Below are 20366 nucleotides of genomic sequence, written 5' to 3'. Positions count from 1 at the left end.
GGGAACGTCAACAAACAAGCCGTCCCCGAAGGCCAAAGTGAAAGGTTCAACACCTCCTTCCGAGGTGCAGCCCGGAACTCTCCCGTCGCGGCGAGAAAGCCCCGCCGCACTCTTGCTAGGCTCAGAGGCGCCCTCTCTGTTCCCCCAGCCTGACAAAACAGGTGCCGGAGCCCAGCCTCGTCTCGAAGTCGCTTTCACCCCACCCCACCCCACCGACGGCCATTGCATCCCCTAAGCAGCCCCTCGCCTCTGCTCCCCCGGGCAGCCTCGGTGGGCTCGCCAACCCGCGGCGGCGCCGCCACGTGCAATCCCCGGGGACGCGCGGCGCCCTCGCTTCCCTCGTACCCCGGCGGCAAGCCGTAGGCCCAGGCCGGCTCTGCTACCTCGGAGGCCGGAGCACTCGCGCTGCCATCGGCCGTAGAGCGCAGAGAGAGCGAGGCGAGCAGGCGGGCGGCTGCAGGAGCGCTTCTCTGCCCAGGCTCCTCGGCTGCTGCTGCAGATGCCCCTTGAGCTACCCTACGGTAGCAGGAAGGCGGCTCCAGCTCCGGCTCCGTCCCGTTTACCTGATCTGCGGCAGCTCGTGGCATCGCATGGCGCAACACTGCCCGGAGAAGGCAGGCGGGCGGGTCGGCAGGCGGGCAGCTACGGCTCCCTCCCTTCTTCCCCGCGCCGGTTCGGCTCGCCGCTGCCAGCCCAAGTCAGGCGGCCGCACTATGGGAAGAGAGGAGCGGCGAAGGCGGGCGGGCGGCCGGGGCAGCCCCGCCCGGCGATGGGCTGGGTCTGCCGGGGAGGCCGGCTTCCCGGTTAAAGGCACACAAGGCCAGGAAGAGAAGGGGAGTGCAGCCGACGAGGGTGCTGTCAATTGCCCGGGTGCCCCAAGATCCAGCAGGAGGGGCTGAGATTAGGGGTAAAAAAAGAAAGAAAGAAGGCGTTGTAAGCAGGTGCAGAGGGCGTCCTCAGCGCTGGGAAACTCCAGGCACAAAATAGCGTACCCTCCCAATATTATTATTATTATTTCTCTGGTCAAAACAGGGGCGTCCTATTGCATCATCATCATCATCATCATCATCATCATTTTACTATTTATACCCCAACCACTCTGGGCAGCTTCCAGCATATATAAAAACATAATAAAACATTATACGTTTAAAAAAACACAACTTCCATCTACAGGGCTGCCTTCAGATGTCTACTAAAGCAGTGTTTCCCAACCGGTGTTCCGCGGCACACTAGTGTGCCGTGAGACACCGGCTGGTGTGCCGTGGGAGGGAGGCGGGCGAGAGGCGGCGGCGAGAGGCGGCAGGGAGGATCCGCGTCGAGCCGGGGCGGCTCCGCGGTGGTGGTGCCGAGCGGCGGGGCAGCGCGCGCAAAAGGGAGGAGCGCGAGACAGCGGAGGAGGAGGAGGCCGGCATGTCCAGGCAGCAGCAGCAACAGCAGCAGCAGCAACTCCCGGCGACGGCTCCTCCTCCGCCCGCTATCGCAGCCGCCGCCGCCTCAGCTGCCGCCGCCGCCTCAGCTGCCCTCGCTCTGCTGCCTCCTCCCACCCCGGCAAGGGGGAGGGAAAAAACTTTCATTTTTGTGCGTCCCTCCCGGCGTGACGCTGCGCGCTGACGTCACGGGGGCGGGGCTTTAATGGTGGTGTGCCGCGAGATTTTTTTCCGGTAAGCAGGTGTGCCGTTGCCCAAAAACGTTTGGGAAACACTGTACTAAAGGTTGTATGGTTACTTACCGCCTTGGCTGGGGGGGTCGCACAACTCCATCCCCTCCGACATTTCTCCAGTTAAAATAGTAAAGGTAAAGGACCAGTTAAGTCCAGTCGGAAAAGCAGGCTCAACAACTTTGCCCAAAAAAAGCCCATCAACTTTTCTGTCCGGATCTTCACCGTTTGAAATATGGTAACCCTAGACTAGCCTGCATGCCCACCATTGACAGTTGTGTGGCATCGACAGTATAGGCAATGGTATAAATTTGCCTTACGGGCATTCCAGAATTGCCAAGTTCAAAGGAAATAAAGGGGAATCAAGTCCTGCACTCCAACTGCACTGTATCTTTTTTGTCACTGGAAAGGTAATTGCTTATACTGTATGTTCTGTACTCAAGTTCTGCTTAGCACAGGAAATTCTGGTTGCTAATTTGGTCCCCAAACCCCTATAAGCACCCCTGTGCCTTTAACACAGAAGTTCAACAGGTGTAGCTTTCTGACAGAGTTTCGGAACTATAATATTTTTTAATTCAACTGCTGGATTTCCAGGGAGCTATAAAATCAGTGTTTCTCAGCCCGTGGGGTGTGTCCCATCCAGGAGGACACATGAAGATTTTGAAGGCTGGAGTTACTGTTTCCAAAAATATATGTGAAAATATATATAATTAAAAGTCACCATCTTTCAATCTTTATGAAAATTTAAACAATTAGGAAAGCCAGGTTTGAAGGCGAGGGCATGGGATTTTTACTTTAGCTAAAAGGGGACATGGGATGAAGAAGAAAAAAGTTGAGAAACACTGTCTTAAATGCACACAAATCCTGACAAAGGGAATACCTTTTTTTTCTTCTTTTTTTTTGCTGAGTCATCCTTCCTTGGGACCTACGTTTCACAGCCTTTCTAGCTGTTGCGATAAAAGCGGACCATTTTTTTACATCTAAATGTGATAGTTACATTCTTGATTGATTATGCATAAACTGATAATTTGAAGTTACAAGTTCGTATTGCAGGGCTATTGCCGGCAGAGATCCATACTCAGAAGTCCCTGCTAAAGATGGGCTTGTGAGATTCAGAGGAGATAGGATTGATTGGACCTTGAACCTTGTGGCAGAGGCCTGTTCAAGTTTATGCAAAGACGCCTCACTGTGTTCAGTGGGACTTATTCCTGAACAAGTGTGTTTATGATTGCAGCCTTAGGTTCAAATCTCTCCCCAGCCAAGAAAAAACTGAGTGGCTAGGAATGCTGTCATTGATGATGGTGGTATTATTATGGGCTTTCAGCCAGTTAAAATACATTGTTACCTTTAACTGGTTTTAAATATGCACATGTAACTAAAACAATAGTTATGAAGAAGGGGAGCATTAATGTATAGTTTTTTAGATGAGCATAAGGATATTGGTTCAATCTAAAGGGACATCTAGTCCAACATTATTTTCTCAGGTGCATATAGGAAGCCCAAAGGTAGGACGAGTGCAATGGTTCTCTCCCAAACCCCATGAACTGGTATTCAGAATTTCAAGAGCATACTGTCTGTGTTTACCCGTCATAACTGGTAGCCACTCATCTGCCATGAATTTGTCCAAACTCTTTAATTTAAAGGGAAGTCATTACTAAGTCCAGCTGTTAGAGGCTCCGCATAACAGGTTCTCAGCAATCCATATCCTCTTATTTAAGGCAGCCACCTCATTTTGAGCCCCTTCACCTCCACCAGCTGCTGGCAATTTAACCTATGCTGAGTCAAAAGCCTGTCTCAGCTTATGTAAATAGATAAGGGACAAATAAAGGGGCAGCTTTCGGGGCTGCTGAGTTACACCATAAGGTAAAGGTAACGGACCCCATGACGGTTACTGTAAGTCCAGTCAAAGGTGACTATGGGGTTGTGGCGCTCATCTCACTTTTCAGGCCGAGGGAGCCGGCGTTTGTCCACAGACAGCTTTCTGGGTCATGTGGTCAGCATGACTAAACCACTTCTGGTGCAACGGGACACTGTGATGGAAGCCAGAGCGCACGGAAACACCGTCTACCTTCCCGCTGCAGTGGTACCTATTTATCTACTTGCACTGAGGTGCTTTTGAACTGCTAGGTTGGCAGGAGCAGGGACCAAGCAACGGGAGCTCACCCCGTCGTGGGGATTCAAACCACCGACCTTCTAACTGGCAAGCCCAAGAGGCTCAGTGGTTTAGACCACAGGGCCACCCGCGTCCCTGAGTTACACCATATCCTGTGCTCTGTCATGGTGAAATGGCAACCGATGCAGGGCTGAATACTTTTTTAATTCTCTTCCTTCCCATTCAAGCTAATGGGAGAGGAATTATTTGCTCTCGGTCATAAAGTCGCACCATGGATAGGCTGTGGACTGGAGGAGTATAGAATCTTCGGTGCTTTGAACCACATTCCTCCAACTGGAGTATCACGGTTGGTTGCAGAGGGTTGGACTGGATGACCCTCAGGGTCCCTTCCATCTCTGCAATTCTTGGGTGGAAGAGCTTTCACAAACTGAGTGCTCCACCTGCCGATTGGGATAATTCTCCTGGTATATCTCTCATTCTGGTGTGTATCTGGTGTTCTACCTGCGTACTAGGGCTTCTGCCCAATCCTAGAATCTCCTCACCTGGCAATTTTCAGTATAGGATTGTGCCCTTAATGAATTTAGAAATGCTGTTTAATACTACCAGCCCGCTTAAGGGTAAAACCTTAGGCTTCCCACATGATTGCGTCATTGGACTGTGTGGAATCTAAAGGATAAGAGATACACCCCCCTTGGTTTTTATACCGATGACGGTCCGCAGTGTGGTTTATTCGAGTTACACATAATACAAAAACAGGGCTCATACAATAAAGAAAAATGTAGATTATTATGCAAATCCCTCGCCTTTTGTCTTGGACTTTGCGCACACGTAGAGATATGGGTGAGGGATTTGCATATTTTTGTTGAGCTGCTAGTTTTAATAGGCAGATAAAATTGACACGTTTAGATCTAATTCCTTCCAACCTTGTAGTCATTGAATTGCCAGCATGAGGCGGAAAATCACTCACAGAGCCAAATTCAAAAGCTGGTGTAAAACCAGAGGTTCCCACTGAAAAGAAAGGATTTTCTTTGTGAGGTATTTGCAGATAGGAACATAGAGAGCTGCCTCATATGGAGACAGTTCATTCGGTCCATCCATCTACCACTGAGCTGTGGTCCTTTCTTTAAATTACCTTCCACATGTTCAGCTGAACATGCATAAACATCCCCCAAGACTGTGCCTACTCGTGGCTGCAGGCCTCGGCCTCATCCCTGTTTCCGCATGGGCTTTGTCCACACAATCACAGGTGCTGCCTCTTCACAGGTACACAATTGTGCAGTCAAAACCCGCACATGTACATTTTGTATACATGCACAACCCCACTCCCCTTTAAATGTGCGTCCAGTTGAACATACGGAAGGTGTCGAAAATTACAGGCACAATCTGAAATGCTGAATAGAACCCATGGAAGTTTGAATAAAATCTATTAGATTTTCCCATGGGTTTGGTTGCAAAGGATTGCAACCAAAAACAACAAGTTATCCTATTGCACTTTATGGTCACAATCAAAGAGAGGGCAAAGCTCCACGAAAGAGATTTAAACATACTTAACTGTCTTGAGCAGAATCCAGTGCTGGCCCTACCACTGGGCAGAATGAAGCAACCATCTTAGGCATCAGATACTCGGAGGCAGCAGAAGTGGCCCGTAGCTATTTCTCCTGAATCTCCACCCATTCAAAGTCCACTTGATTTCTGGCAGTAGAGTTGGGAGGAGTCACCATTTTGCCCTTTCCCGCAGGTAGCAAAATGTATTCGGATGGTCCTGGCAAAATCATATGGCTACCAGCCATCCATAGTCAGTTGCCCATGTCTTTTCAACGGGAGCCAACTTATAAGGGAATCTAAGTGTGGGGGGGTGTCTTTCTGTTTCAGCGTTATGCCTATTGAAGACAGGAAAATGACACATATTTTCTAGTTATGCTCCACTTGTATATTTCTAAACAAGGCAATTATTACAGTAATATAATATCTCCGGTGTTTCCCCTTCAAAGGAACGAAGAACAACAACAAGATGTACAACCCACAAGTTCCGGGTTGCTTCTTACAAGAAAAAGGTTATCTGAAGAACCACCAGTGCTGAGAAGATGTAAAGTCCAGCCTTTGTGTCATTTGCAAGGCAAATGGACTCTCAGGTATGCTGTTGTATTGTAGAGTGGATCTGTCAAATGAATTCCAAAGTCTGAAGATAAGATAATCACATATGGGACTTTGACCTGGGGCTCAAACCAAGGGGTTGGGGGTTGGGCACTTTCCCACAGCAGACCTGCTCAGCCCCTCAACCCCCCACAAATTGAACTTTTTGTGGTAAGGAAAATGGACAGGGTAGAAATGCCCTGGAAAATGCAGGATAACAATCGAATGACGCAACGTCATACAAGAACAGCTCCGCAAACGGATCAGAACGAACGCTCAGTAAACAGTGGGCATTGTGCGACCTCCCCGCAAACTTTGTGCAAGCAAATCAGGATGAATGCTTAACAAACAGGTCCTTATGGAAGCAACCTTAGATACACACATCCGGTGTTCTACTAGTGCTGGACTTGTGTTTCTCAAAATGCAAAATGGCTGTTGGCACGGAAACATCAATTTATTCAAAGCCTATGGGGCTTGCAGAGCCATCCAGCCCCCCTTTGTGTCAGGCTGGGGGGTAAGGATTAGGTAGGTGTTTACCTGGGCTACCTCTGCCGGCTCCCACCAGCTTCTGGAACATAGCTGTCAACTTACAGATTTGAAAATAAGGGACCAGCAGCCTCAAAAATAAGGGATCAGCAGCCAAAATAAGGGATTTTCAGAGTACAGGCATGTTCAACTTCTGAGCCCCTCCAAGCCAAAGGCAGAAAGCCCAGCCAGCAGCCAAACGAAGCCTCAAGCGGTGGTTCCACAGCGCAGCAACCCGGCAAAGGGGATGCAGCAAGGAAAATCACCGTCACCTCTCTGCTGGGAAGTGCTGAGCAAAGGTGAGTCCCCAGGCAACACGGCCGATTTGATCGGCACAAGGCATGCAAGCTCCACCCCCCCAGTCATTCTTAGACTCCTTATTGGGTGAGCAATGCAGCCAAGCAACACAGTTGGAGCCTCCCTCCTCCCTGGCTGGCAGGGAGGGAGGGAGGGAGAGGAGCTGCTTCCTTTGAAACCTGGGAAATTTAAGGGACATCATCAATAAGGGACAGCAGCGGGACACAGCGCTGGGATAAGGGACTTTCCCGCCAAATAAGGGACGGTTGACAGCTATGTTCTGGAATGACCTCAGCATTGCTCTGCTAGCAATGGTGCTTCCCCCTCCACCTGCAGGATCCCTGCCCACAGCCAGGGGAAACCCCAAGTGGTGTGGAGGGGCATGGTTGAGCACAGCAATTTATCTGACGGATGGAAACTGGGCCTGCTGTTCTGTAAAGCCCTGTTGGCCTGTCAGGTTGGACTGGGGATGCTAATGTTGCTCCCTTTGGGTCTAACTACATGTGGTGGCAGGCCAGACCATAGTCTCTGCCAAACAGAGAAACAGCCGGTGGGAAAGCATGCCGAACCCACCTGCCATTTCTGATTTCTGTGTTTAAACCATCTTCCTGCTCCTGCTGCTCCCGGGCTTTCCTGTAGCTTTCCTCCTGGCAGGGCTTATTTCTGACCTGGGCCTAAGACAGTTGAAAACTACGTAGCTGGATTATTGTCGGAAGGCATTTTGTACAACTGCAAAGCAGTTTTCTACTAAGCCGTTAAGGAATCCTGCAGCAAATAATGTTTACTCAAAGAGGAGCAAAGTATGCAGCAAATAAGCCTTCTGATTCCTTTGCCTTCTTGGTTCATTTATTTCAAGATTAACATGAACACAGCCGCAATAGGATTTGATGTATTGCGCAAAGGAATGCTCAGTAATTTTTTTCTGCTTCATGTTTTTACTCTTTTGGTGGGAGCCGCCCAGAGTGGCTGGGGAAACCCAGCCAGATGGGTGGATTATTATTATTATTATTATTATTATTATTATTATTATTATTATTATTATTAGTGGATTGACGCCGTGTCCTTGCTGCAGTTTCTTCCTTACGGGGTAAAACTTATTGGTGCTTATTTTTAAATCCATGTCATGTGATTTCCCCCTTGACTACATTATGACGCTCCTTCTGAAATCAATAGATTTGCTCCTAAGCTTCATAAATTAACTAGTCCAGAGACAGGAGACATTGATGATTATGTGGGTCTGGTTTGCCATGGAAAAAGCAGCATTCGGATACCCACATCATAACCATATGCATTCAGAGTGTGTCATTTTAGGGGCTGAAACTTAATTTTAGCAAATTTCTTCAGTGCGGGGTCATATTTTTGTTTTGGGGTGTGAAGAATTCAGTTTTGCGATTGAATATAACATTTAGCTTGGTAGGTCTACCAAGCACATAAACTACTTTAAGAAAACCAAATAATTTTTAATTTTACCTTCTGAAAAGGTCTGGTAATGCTAAATAATAATAATAGTAATAGTAATGCATGATATAGTTGCAGGATTTTAATTATATTTATGCAATTTTACATGCATTTTACTTAACAAGCTAAACTAAGTTATATTAATTTAACAACAATGTCTTTTGAATTCCCAACTCACGTTACGACTTTGTAGCACTCCTCATTTTTGGAATTTGGAAGTTGAAAATTTCAACACGCTCTACTATGCATGCCATGCTGATGGGGCTGATGGGAGTTGGATTCCATCAGCATCTGCATGGCCAAAGGTACCCAATCCTGGCCTAATGTGCTGCAGATTCAGCAACTGGTGCTTTTCAAGTTCTGGTTGCAAACATCTACATCTAGAGCATCTATATACTGCTAACAGCCAAACCAGCTAACAACAGAATCAATCAATCAATTTAAATAATATTTTGTAAGAAATGCTTTAAAGGGTCTAGGCATGCCCCACCAAAGAATGTTTCAACCATTATTTTGAAACCATGGATTTTTCTCCATTATATATATTACTGTTGCAATTGCTTCCCCATTATTAGTTTTCACAATCTGAAAATTCAGTGAATTTGCAAGTAATGGTGTAAGATTGTTACTCTGTAAAATGTCTTATCCGTCAATGTTGACATATACGTTTATAATAATATTTTACGGTGCCATTCAATACAAGTCTCTTATGTATAATATTATGTGAGAAATCTATTTTCCTTTTACGTGGAGTTGAAATGTATTTTATTTTGTTCTCTCTTGATATGGGCTAATTTGATAGATTCTGTTCTACATGTCTACTCCAGCCTATTTGAATTTGATGGGACTCCTAAGAAAGTATGCCTAGGATTGCAACTGGGTAGCTGTGGATCTGAAAACACCTGCTGCAAACCTTGCTATTCCATCAGGCTTCTGCAAGCAGTCAAGGTTACATCTTTCCATAATAGTTGGTTGATTTCAACTTTTTATATAATTATCATTGTATGGTTTTATGAATAATTGTTGTCGACCCGCTCTAATTTTTTGTTTGTGAATAACAGTATAGAAATGTATAGAAGTATATATACCTACTGCTATATCCAAAGCCCTTCCATTTTGGTCAGTTTCTTGTGGCAAAGCCTGTGGCACTCTGCCCCTACTCCAAAATGCCTTGCTGGTTCCTGGTTTCCTGGTGGCTACCACAGAGGGAGAACTGCCAGAGGTAAAGGTAAAGGACCCCTGGCGACTATGGGGTAATGGTAATAATAATAATAATAATAATAATAATAATAATAATAATAATAATAATAATAATTATACCCTGCCCATCTGGCTGGGTTTCCCCAGCCACCCTGGGTGGCTTCCACCCAAATATTAAAAACAATACAGCATCAGACATTAAAAACTTCCCTAAACAGGGCCGCCTTCAGTTGTCTTTTAAAAGTAAAATAGTTGTTTATTGCCTTGACATCTGCTGGGAGGGCGTTCCACAGGGCGGGTGCCACTACTGAGAAGGCCCTCTGCCTGGTTCCCTGTAGCTTTGCTTCCCGTATCGAGGGAACCGCCAGAAGGCCCTTGGTGCTGGACCTCAGTGTCCGGGCTGAATGATGGGGGTGGAGACGCTCCTTCAGGTATACTGGACCGAGGCCATTTAGGGCTTTAAAGGTCAGCACCAACACTTTGAATTGTGCTCGGAAACGTACTGGGTTGCGGCGCTCATCTCGCTTGCAGGCCGAGGGAGCCGGTGTTTGTCCACAGACAGCTATCTGGGTCATGTGACCACCCCACCCCAACACTGGTGCACAATATGAAGTATATATTCAGCACATAAACTTGTACATATAATGGGAAGGGGAGCAGGCAGTATTTAACTAAATCAATGTAACTTGAGAACAGGTTGCTCACCCATTTGCAAAGAGAGACTTAAAGAATGTTTGGCATGCTTGTGTTGGCAGCCTTCACATCTTCGCTTCTCAATTGTATTATTTGCTCAAGTGCTTGGTGTTTGATATTTTTTATTTTAAGAGCCTTGGGGATTGTTTGCGTTACCCTGGAAACCACTCTGTAATGTGCCTCCACTCCGGTACCTCCATGTCGGTTGGATATGTACCCAGATGTGTCTGAGAGTGTTTTGTCGCAACCGTGCGTCTCTTCCACTGCGCCATTTTATTTTCTGTGGTGCAGAAAATAATTTATGTGGGGGTTACGTTCTGGAGATCATACCTAAAGCCAAAATCACAAATATATAGGTTCAGTGGTGGGCTGGCTTGCCAAAGTCATTTTTCCTGGAAAACCACCCACTTTTCCTGGAAAGCCACCCACCTTTAAATTTTATTTATTTATTTATTTATTTATTTATTTATTTATTTATTTGCCATGTGCGTAAAGCTAAATGTGCACAAGTTAAATGTGCGTAACTTGCGGGCTTACTGTATAATCGAGAGGTAAGATATACAACTGCCCTTGTTGATATCACTCTTATGCCTTTTCATAGTACAAATTTCCTTCTGTTATAAATTTTATTCCCTCAGAAGATTGTAAACCCATGACATACGTTTGGTAGCAGCCCATAGCCACAATGATCACTAAAATCAGTCCATCTTAACCTAAAATTATCCTTCCTTTGTTTTTGTGCTCTGAATCTAATAAAGTGAATTAGTTTAGTCACTGAAACTTAATCCCATATTCTTTGATAGATGGTGTCGTTGCTCATCTTCACTTTCCCTCCTATAGAATTCTGGCTGCTCCTAACTAATGCGAAATCAGTTCTCTGTGTTCTTGCCTCACTGAACCTTCCAGATAGGATAACAAGACAAAAACTGGGTGTCATGGGACATCATCTCCCAATTTCCTGTCACTTTCCTTATCATTTTTGGGAAGGTGCTTTGTTGCAAGAGACTTCCAAATCCACTTTAATTGTTCAACCTGAAATTGCTGGTACATGATTGAATTCCATCTGAAAATAGTGCCAGTGTCAAAGAGTAAACAGAGACAATAAAGAAATATAAAATAAACCTTTTGCTTGGGAGATTATTTCCCTGTATTCCACCCTCCTGGCTGCACAGCAGAATATTGTTGCTTTCTCCGAATGCAAGGGAGCCTTCAGTGCCTTTGTGACATCCGAAGCTTTTATAGCAATATTTACACTCCTCTTAGCATTATTTGCATGCCTAGCAACCAACACATTTCACACCAAGGAAAAAGGAGTGAAGACGCATATGTTTAAGGAAGCCTGGTAGCCAAGCATCAAGAAAATGTAAGGGACACCAAAGTGAAAAACAGCTAGCCCTCGTCTATCTGCATGGGCGTATTTTCATATATATTCCTACCATCCACTGGACATGAATGGTAATAGTTGTAAGATGTGATATTAATGTGAGGGGAACGCTGCACAGGAGAAACATTTTCTTTTTTTAAGAACAGCATCTGCATCCCTGCATAAAAGGTAAAGGGACCCCTGACCATTAGGTACCTATTGATCTACTTGCACTTTGACGTGCTTCGAACTGCTAGGTGGGCAGGAGCTGGGACCGAGCAAAGGGAACTCACCCCGTTGCAGGGATTCGAACCACCGACCTTCTGATTGGCAAGTCCTAGGCTCTGTGGTTTAACCCACAGCGCCACCCGCGTCCCATCCCTGCATATCTGCAAGCAAATCAGGTGGAATTGCCAGGTCATCGCCCAGAAACAATGCCCTTGCCTTTAAATCAGAGGTGTGGAACTTCAGGCCCAAACAAGCAAAGGTAACCTCCAGGCCTTTCTATCCAGCCCTTCTCCCTAGACTGCACCTCCCCCTGTTCCTCAGACTAGACCTCTCACTGGTTCTTGGAACGGTGATGATGCTTGCTAGGATGGAAAAGAACAGGGCAGAAATCTTTTACTTTTGCATGGCTAGAATGCAGTGTAATCTGGCCAAATGTGTGAAGGTAAGTGATATATCTGTTGCTTTGCTCATTTTCTGCCTTGGGCACCCAGCCTCACGACAGTTGCCCATAAGGGTGTAGAGAACTCTGACTGGGGGGGGGGGGGAGAGAAATATCAGCCCTGCTTGAAATGTTTCAAGGTGGCTGCTGCACATCTCACATCATTTCCCAGTAGGCAATGTTGCACAAAGGAATTGGTGAAGGAAGGGTTAGTAGGTTGCACAACATCAGACTCTTGCTTCGTGCTTCAGGTTCAGAGAACAGAAAGGTATAGGTACCTCACCTTCCAGGTGAGAATCTGCTATCATTATAAGTAGGATCTACAGTGTACAATTCAGTGTTCAAGCTGCAGTTGCAAAGGAAGAACGTTGTCCATGGGACAAAGGATGTCATGTGATGTTAAGATGATTGACAGGTGGGTGGCTACGCCCACCTGCCTAAAAGAAGCCATGGAGTGTGTGGCCAGTTCTGGATCCATCTGGATCCTGCTATCTGCCTCATGTTTACAAGATGTGGAGATGCAGAAAATTATTCCAGAGGTCTCCATCCAATTTAACCCACTGGGAAGGTCTGAGGTGTGCTTTCTTATTAACAATTGTGTTTCCAGCTTCTGGGGCTTCTGCAAAGCTAATCGTGGTTAAAATACAACCAAACTCTATCATGTGTATCCCGTCCCTCTCAATGCTTCCTCTGCGTCAGGAGTTTTTGAAGACCAGGGACAGGAACACAAAGAACATACCTTTTGCCCAAGAGGCATCTTACGCAAAGGAGAGTATCTTCAGCGATGCTTTTATGTCAAGTTGCGCTTCACCAAAATCAAGTAACCTCAAGAGCAATTGGGGGCTCGTTTCCAAAAAGGGCATCATCAGGGCTCAAACCTGCATAGACGGAAGAGGTCTCAGATGGGTGGAGGCAGGCTGTGATTTCTCTGTGGTGAAGAAATGACTAGGGGACATTCTGTTTCTACTCGACTACTAAACCATAACAACAAAAAATAGTTCTGGGGTTTGAACCTTGCCTCAACTGAAGCCCTGCAAAGCATCAATTAATTGGACCATGTTACCTAGCCACAGGTAACATGGGACACAGGTGGCGCTGTGGGTTAAACCACAGAGCCTAGGACTTGCCAATCAGAAGGTCGGCGGTTCAAATCCCCGCGAGGGGCTGAGCTCCCGTTGCTCGGTCCCTGCTGCTGCCAACCTAGCAGTTCGAAAGCACGTCAAAGTGCAAGTAGATCAATAGGTACCGCTCCGGCGGGAAGGTAAACGGCATTTCCGTGTGCTGCTCTGGTTCGCCAGAAGCGGCTTAGTCATGCTGGCCACATGACCCGGAAGCTGTACGCCGGCTCCCTCAGCCAATAAAGCGAGATAAGCGCTGCAACCCCAGAGTCGGTCACAACTGGACCTAATGGTCGGGGTCCCTTTACCTTTTTACCTAGACACAGAGTTGACAATCCCCTCCCTTCTTGCACCATTTGTCTCCCCAAAGGGAAGTGCAAACCTGTGTACGCCATGCATGTGCAGCCATGTGCCAGGCCAGCTGCCAAAGTCACAGGAAGGTTACATGTGCTGGTATATCGATACTAAAGGGCTTGGCAGTTGCTCAACTCTAAATGACTGGTATTGGATTGGAACATGATAGGGAAGTCAATTCCTTCTCCTGCTTTGCAAGAGGAAAGGAGAGCTGTTAGACACAGAAGGAACAGCCTCTTGAGGACTGTTTGGCACAACCTTGAGAACTAATAGTTGATCTGAAGGCTACAGCAACTAACCGCTATAAATTCAGATCCTTCCCGCAGCCTTTTACACCAGCAATCCTTGATAATAGAGAGCCAAAGATTTATAGTGTCTCAGTTTTTAAATTCAAGTGATAGAAGCATTCCTTGAATATTGCCTTCCTCATTCTTTTTAAAATATTATTATTTTAATTATAAAGAAAATAACATCATTTTTGACATATACACAGGTTAAAAAAAACAAAACCATAGAAATTAAGAAACTGTGAGAATTTCCTCCCTTTACAACACAGTATCCCTTTAATACTTACTGTGAACCAAAGACAGCAAGGAAATTGCATACAGTTGGTTTCTTTTCAAATAAATAGCATTGAGAAACTGGAGAAGTAGAATAAAGTGAATTTACGAAGGATGAAGAGAAGTTAATTAAATTGAGTTTAGGGGTTATTATGCCTTCCATATTGCGCTAGAGGACTTATATTGTATTTTCTTAACATAAACATAGGTAATAAAAACCATATTGGAATAAACTTATGAAATTTTGAAATATCATGCAAAACCTGAGAGTTTGTCAGTTTTTACATATTCACTAGGCACCAAACCTTTTGGTACCAGTAGGACAGTATCATATGTGGAGTGAGAAATCTCTTTAATGTTTAGCAACAGTAAGGCAGGCTGCTAGTAAAAGTTGTCCTGCCAATTTTTTTTTAGGCTTTTTTTTAGGATTTTACCCCAAAGCTGTTGAGCTTTTTTTTACCCCCAGGAAATAACCTGCCACAGGGGCTGAATTAAACTGACCGTTGGGCCAAATTAGGACTTTGGACATGCCTGATTAGGAGATAGTGCCTCAATGCACACAAGTGGCAAGTGTAGAGGAGAGCTGCATGGTTTTCGTTGTAGAACAAGGCCCCCATGTGGAAGATTGTTTGATATCAGTTTCAGAGCAGCCTTATCTATGATCTGAGTCCAGTGCAGGTGGGTGATTTGGTGGTTGTGTATTATTTTCTTTTTCACTGTGCCCAATAGACCCGAGTCCTGGTGCTACGCTTTACCCGCTTGTAGCTAGCTAGCTGCAACTTTGGCATTATTAAGCTGTGAGGGTATGTGACTGTTTTACATGTTTTTAGGTAAGTTTTTTTGTTTCATTTTTAATCACATTGTTTTACTGCTTTGCCGTTTCCTTTCTTTGGGAAGAAGGGCAGGATAGAAATGTAATAAAAGCAATAATTTCCTTCTTGTTCCATCCTCTCCCATCACCAGTTGAGGTGAAATCTATTAGTTTTATGGTCATGCAACACTAGATTTCACATGGCAGATGGGTGTGATATTATCCTGCAGGGGTGAAACCAGGCTTTATTTCACCCAGGCGCACACACACATGCACACACGCACACACACTTTCATACATGCACAAGCTGATGGACTGAAACTAATAAATGTTCTTCTTCAGGGCAAGAGGAAACCCTGAAAAGAATAGGTAAAAAATGTAATGGCAACCCTTAAATCAGGGAGGGGGAACCTGTGGCCCTCCAGATGTTGTTGGACTCCCTCTCCCATCAGCCCCAGCCAGCATAGCCAATGGTGACAAATGAAGGGATTTGTAGTCCAACATCTGGAGAGCCACAACTCCCTACTTTGAATTACGACAGCCCCAAGGCTATACTCCTATGCATGCTTACAATGGGAGTAAGCCACACGGGAGTCTGTTGCCTTGGCTCCCGTGGAGTGAGTCTGCTCCCATCTGCAAAGGTGGTACCTGATTCTAAGCAACAAGATTGCACCTTCTTGTTTGGGCTCCTGTTCTGTTGTTGCCGCGTCTGGTTCTGCTTCCCCCCTTGCTTGCTTCAAGCCATCCTGAACCTCTACTGAGTCTGTCTACACTACATGAAAGTTGGGTGGTGGTGGTGGTGACATCCCTGCTTCCTCTTTCCAAGAGATGGAAGTTGGCATGAAAAGGGAAGAGCCCCTCTCCTCCAGCTCAGTTTACCACCACTCAACCCCCTCTGTTCCTTCCTCCTCCTAAGTGTGTTAAAGCTTCTGGGTCATGTGGCCAACATGACTAAGCCGCTTCTGGCTTACCTTCCCGCCGGAGTGGTACTTATTTATCTACTTGCACTTTGACGTGCTTTCAAACTGTTAGGTTGGCAGGAGCAGGGACCGAGCAATGGGAGCTCACCCCGTCACGGGGATTCGAACTGCCAACCTTCTGATCGGCAAGCCCTAGGCTCTGTGGTTTAACCCACAGCGCCGCCTGCGTCCCTCCTAAGTGTGTTAGAGCCTGCCAAATCGAGCCTGATCCCGACAGCACTGTGGAGCTCACGGCAACCATGGCACTTCTGAGTAAACATGCCTAGGGCTGCACTTCAAGTGTGTCTCTGCGGAATGGAACCATATTTGGATGTGATGGGGTGGAAGTACCAAAGGCCTTTGTCGTGTAGAACCAGGGTGCCGATTAGAATGTCATACATAATAAGCATCAGACGTGAACGTGTGGGCTGTGTACTGTACAGTATAAAAAGGCAGCAATTGCATAAAGACCGAAATTATGTGTTAATGATGCAGAGTTGAAAAAATACCATAATACAGGAAACATATAATTAAGAAGAATAAATTATACCCTTCCCTTTGCAGGGGACAGTTAATCAAGTCTCCTTTGCTAAACCCAACAGACAGCTGTGTACGATTATATAAATTAGACCATAACATGAAAGTGGGAGTAAGCATCAACCTGGAAAGACAGTTTTAGCAGAAAAATCTTTCCTATCTTTCAGTTTCTAATTTCTAACTCTGATGTGTCCCATTGGAGACCAGTTAAGAATTTAAGAAAGCTCATCACATTCTGTGATGTAGTTTAGGTCAAGATTTAGTTTTGCAGCAGTGTTATTTTTGCTGTCATCTGGATTACATTCTTGTATTTTTATTGTTAGACTTTATTATGAATGACCAGTGAATTGTTTTGATTCTATGGTATGTACATTCATATGAGCTGTTTTCATTAACTTGTTGTTTATGACAATTTAAACTTTGCTAAGTCTCGTAACTGTTGGGGACTTGTGTAAACCTTTTGATATGAGCCACCTTGAGCCTGGTTTACGATGGAAAGGTGGCATCCAATGATGCATCTCAGCCCTTTTCAAACATCTGGGAACCAAATGAATGCCTGGAGTGGTATGATGCCTCCCGTTCCCTGCATTCTGCAGGGTTCCAGAATACAGCTTGTGCAGGAATAGCCTCTCTTCATCGATGAATAATGAACGTGGAGTTGGAACAGTAAGACAATCCGGCTCCATACATTTCTTTTGCATGGGCATTATCGCTACACATCAGGAAAGAGCTATTGTCTTCTGAAACTATTGATTGCACCAAATAACATATTTTGTGAGTGAGAGGGAGACTTGCATCCTTTCTAAGGTCTTAATAATAGAATCATAGAGTGGTACCTTGGGTTACAGATGCTTCAGGTTTCAGACTCCACTAACCTAGAAATAGTACCTCGGGTTAAGAACTTTGCTTCAGGATGAGAACAGAAATCGTGCTTCGGCAGTGCGGCGGCAGCGGGAGGCCCCATTAGCTAAAGTGGTACCTCAGGTTAAGAACAGTTTTAGGTTAAGAACGGACCTCCAGAACGAATTAAGTTCTTAACCAGAGGTACCACTGTAGTCCCTTCAAGGCAGGAATATGCAGCTGTCCCATGCAGTAGCTAGACTGGCGACTGGGAGTGGCCGCCGAGACCATATAACACCAGTCCTGAAAGACCTACATTTGGCTCCCAGTACATTTCCAAGCACAATCTGAAGTGTTGGTGCTGACCTTTAAAGCCCTAAATGGCCTCATCCCAGTATACCTGAAGGAGTGTCTTCACCCCCATCATTCAGCCTGGCCACTGAGGTCCAGCTCTGAGGGCCTTTTGGCAGTTCCCTCAATGCGAGAAGTGAGGTTACAGGGAACCAGGCAGAGGGCCTTCTCGGTAGTGGCCCCTGCCCCGTGGAACGCACTCCCATCAGATGTCAAGGAAATAAACAACTATCTGACTTTTAGAAGACATCTGAAGGCAGCCCTGTTTAGGGAAGTTTTTAATGTTTGATGTTTTATCATGTTTTTAATATTCTGTTGGAAGCCAGCCAGGTGGGTGGGGTATAACTAATAAAATTATTATTATTATTATTATTATTATTATTATTATTATTATTATTATTATAATACAGGCATCGTACCTGCGATTGAACCTTGGTGTTATCAGCACCACACTCTAACCAACTGAGCTCCAAAAGACATGATCTCCCAAGCAAGCCTGGTCTAATCATGGACGCAAACTGAACAACCATCTGGGATGTCAAGATTCCAGCAGCAGCTCTCACAACCATGTACATATCCTGGAAAGAGAGAGAGAAAGAGACAGAGAGGCTCTGTTTTCACAGAACCAGCCTGCACACAACCAGCTTAACAGGTTGTGAGCCAGACAGCATTCCCTAAAGATCCCAGAGACACGACTGAGAGCCTTCTGATAACCAATATCATTCAAAGGGAAGCTAGTGTCAGGACAATACCTGAAACGAGGCTAGGAAGTTCTCCAGGGGTCCAGTGGCGTAGCGTGGGTTGTCAGCACCCGGGGCAAGGCAAGTAATTTGCGCCCCCTAACCCGTGGATTTGCGCCCCCTAACCCTAACCCCCAGATGTTGCACCCGGTGCGGCCAGCCCCCCCTGCACCCCCCACGCTACGCCACTGCAGGGGTCTCAAGCTGTATGACATTACTGGTTAGTTGAAATCTGATGAGCACCACCAAGGAGGAGGTTCTGGCTCTGTTGACCAGGGGGAAAGCAAAAGGTCTGCTCGCTTCTAGTATTTATATCAGCCCTGGCCCAGACACATGCTTCACAGAGTTGCCAGTTGCAGAGGCCATTATTTCCTTCTACATCTGAAGTGGGCTCTGAGACCTGAGTCCACAGCCTAGTTGGCTAAGTCCCAGCCTCTGACAACAAGGTCAAACCCTCCAAGTGTCCCTATTTTCCAGAAACAGTCTCGGATTTACAGAATCTGTCCCAGTTTCTGATTTGATCCTGGAAGGTACCACTTTTCCTTTGTTGTTTAATCGTTTAGTCGTGTTCTACTCTTCGTGACCCCATGGACCAGAGCACGCCAGGCACTCCTGTCTTCCACTGCCTCCCGCAGTTTGGTCAAACTCATGCTGGTAGCTTCGAGAACACTGTCCAACCATCTCGTCCTCTGTCGTCCCCTTCTCCTTGTGTCCTCCATCTTTCCCAACATCAGGGTCTTTTCCAGGGAGTCTTCTCTTCTCATGAGGTGATGTCCTATTTTCAATTGGAGAAATGTTAGAGGCTATGGAGTTATCCAACTCCTGAGCCATCTGAAGGCAGCTGTGAATAGGGAAGTTTTTAAATGTTTAATGTTTTATTATGTTTTTATATATGTTGGAAGACTCCCAGAGTGGCTGGGGCAACCCAGTCAGATGGGTATTATTATTATTATTATTATTATTATTATTATTATTATTATTATTATTATTATTATTATTATTATTTTATTGACATCCCTATTTTCATCACAGAAATGTCGGAGGGTATGCAAGGTTCCTTGCCTAAGTCCTGCAGTCCCTGACAATTGTGGGTGGGGGAGGTTAAAGGCTCAAAATAAGGTTTCCTTTCTTGCCCACCATGAGAACAGTTGACATTAATGGTATATAAGTAACGCTTTATGCTTTTGTAGTAGATAGGTAGCCGTGTTGGTCTGCCATAGTCAAAATAAAAAAAATTCCTTCCAGTAGCACCTTAAAGACCAACTAAGTTAGTTCTTGGTATGAGCTTTTGTGTGCATGCACACTTCTTCAGATACACAAGTGTGCATGCACACGAAAGCTCATACCAAGAACTAACTTAGTTGGTCTTTAAGGTGCTACTGGAAGGATTTTTTTTTATTTATGCTTTTGTGTTTCATAGCATTGCCCTCTCTCTTGCATCATATCGTTGATTTCAATTATGAAAGTGGAGCTGTGGATCTTTATCCCAAAGGGGAATGAGTATGTAGACAATACAGAGAGTGCTGAAAAAACCCCAATCACTTGGTATGCAAAATTGCCAGTAAATGCTCTGTGCGAGAGAGATTAAACTATTATTCATGCTTACACTGCAAGCATTGCATCACTCTTGGATTATGCAGACTAATTAACAGATAAGTGAATGTCACTTTTGCATAGGCACCAACTCTCAATGGATGCAATCACTGCCTATTTATTGTACCAACAATAGCCTGTTGGAGTATTGTTTTTTAGAGAGTAGTATGGAAGATTAAAGGCACAATCCAGAGACATCTAAAAGTTCTTACTTTAAACAAATTTGAATAGTGAGTATCCTACATTGCATCCATTTATTAATGCTGTCAGGCAAATGAGATCTTTTAAAAAAAACAAAAACAAAAAAACCCATCATTAGCTTTATAATGTATATTTGTTCACCAATTATACAAATCAGGATTTGTGGCAGTCTGGGATTGTTGCTTTTGCTTCTGGT

General features: G+C 45.3%; 1 protein-coding gene and 1 long non-coding RNA gene across 4 annotated transcripts in view; one reads left to right on the top strand and one right to left on the bottom strand.

The window, feature by feature from the left end:
• Positions 1-725, bottom strand: part of TEX2 (testis expressed 2) — a 103061-nt gene extending 102336 nt beyond the window's left edge. For 2 of the 3 annotated variants that reach the window (XM_081181271.1, XM_081181273.1), the window contains exon 1: positions 564-725. The gene's annotated coding sequence lies outside the window, so the exon portion shown is untranslated. Of the gene's footprint in view, positions 1-383; positions 501-563 lie in introns of those variants that run through there. The other variant, XM_081181274.1, reaches the window with a different exon arrangement.
• LOC308580284 lies at positions 41-9475 on the top strand. Its single transcript, XR_014004783.1, has 3 exons — positions 41-161; positions 5762-5902; positions 8986-9475. It is a non-coding gene; the product is annotated as an uncharacterized lncRNA (long non-coding RNA).
• The last annotated feature ends 10891 nt before the right edge of the window (positions 9476-20366 follow it).

This window comes from Podarcis bocagei (genome assembly GCF_964188305.1).
Source record: "Podarcis bocagei genome assembly, chromosome: 2".
In the NCBI taxonomy this organism is placed as follows: Eukaryota; Metazoa; Chordata; class Lepidosauria; order Squamata; family Lacertidae; genus Podarcis; species Podarcis bocagei.
Note: the sequence above shows the minus strand (reverse complement) of the source record. Positions and strands in the feature narration are given on the sequence as shown.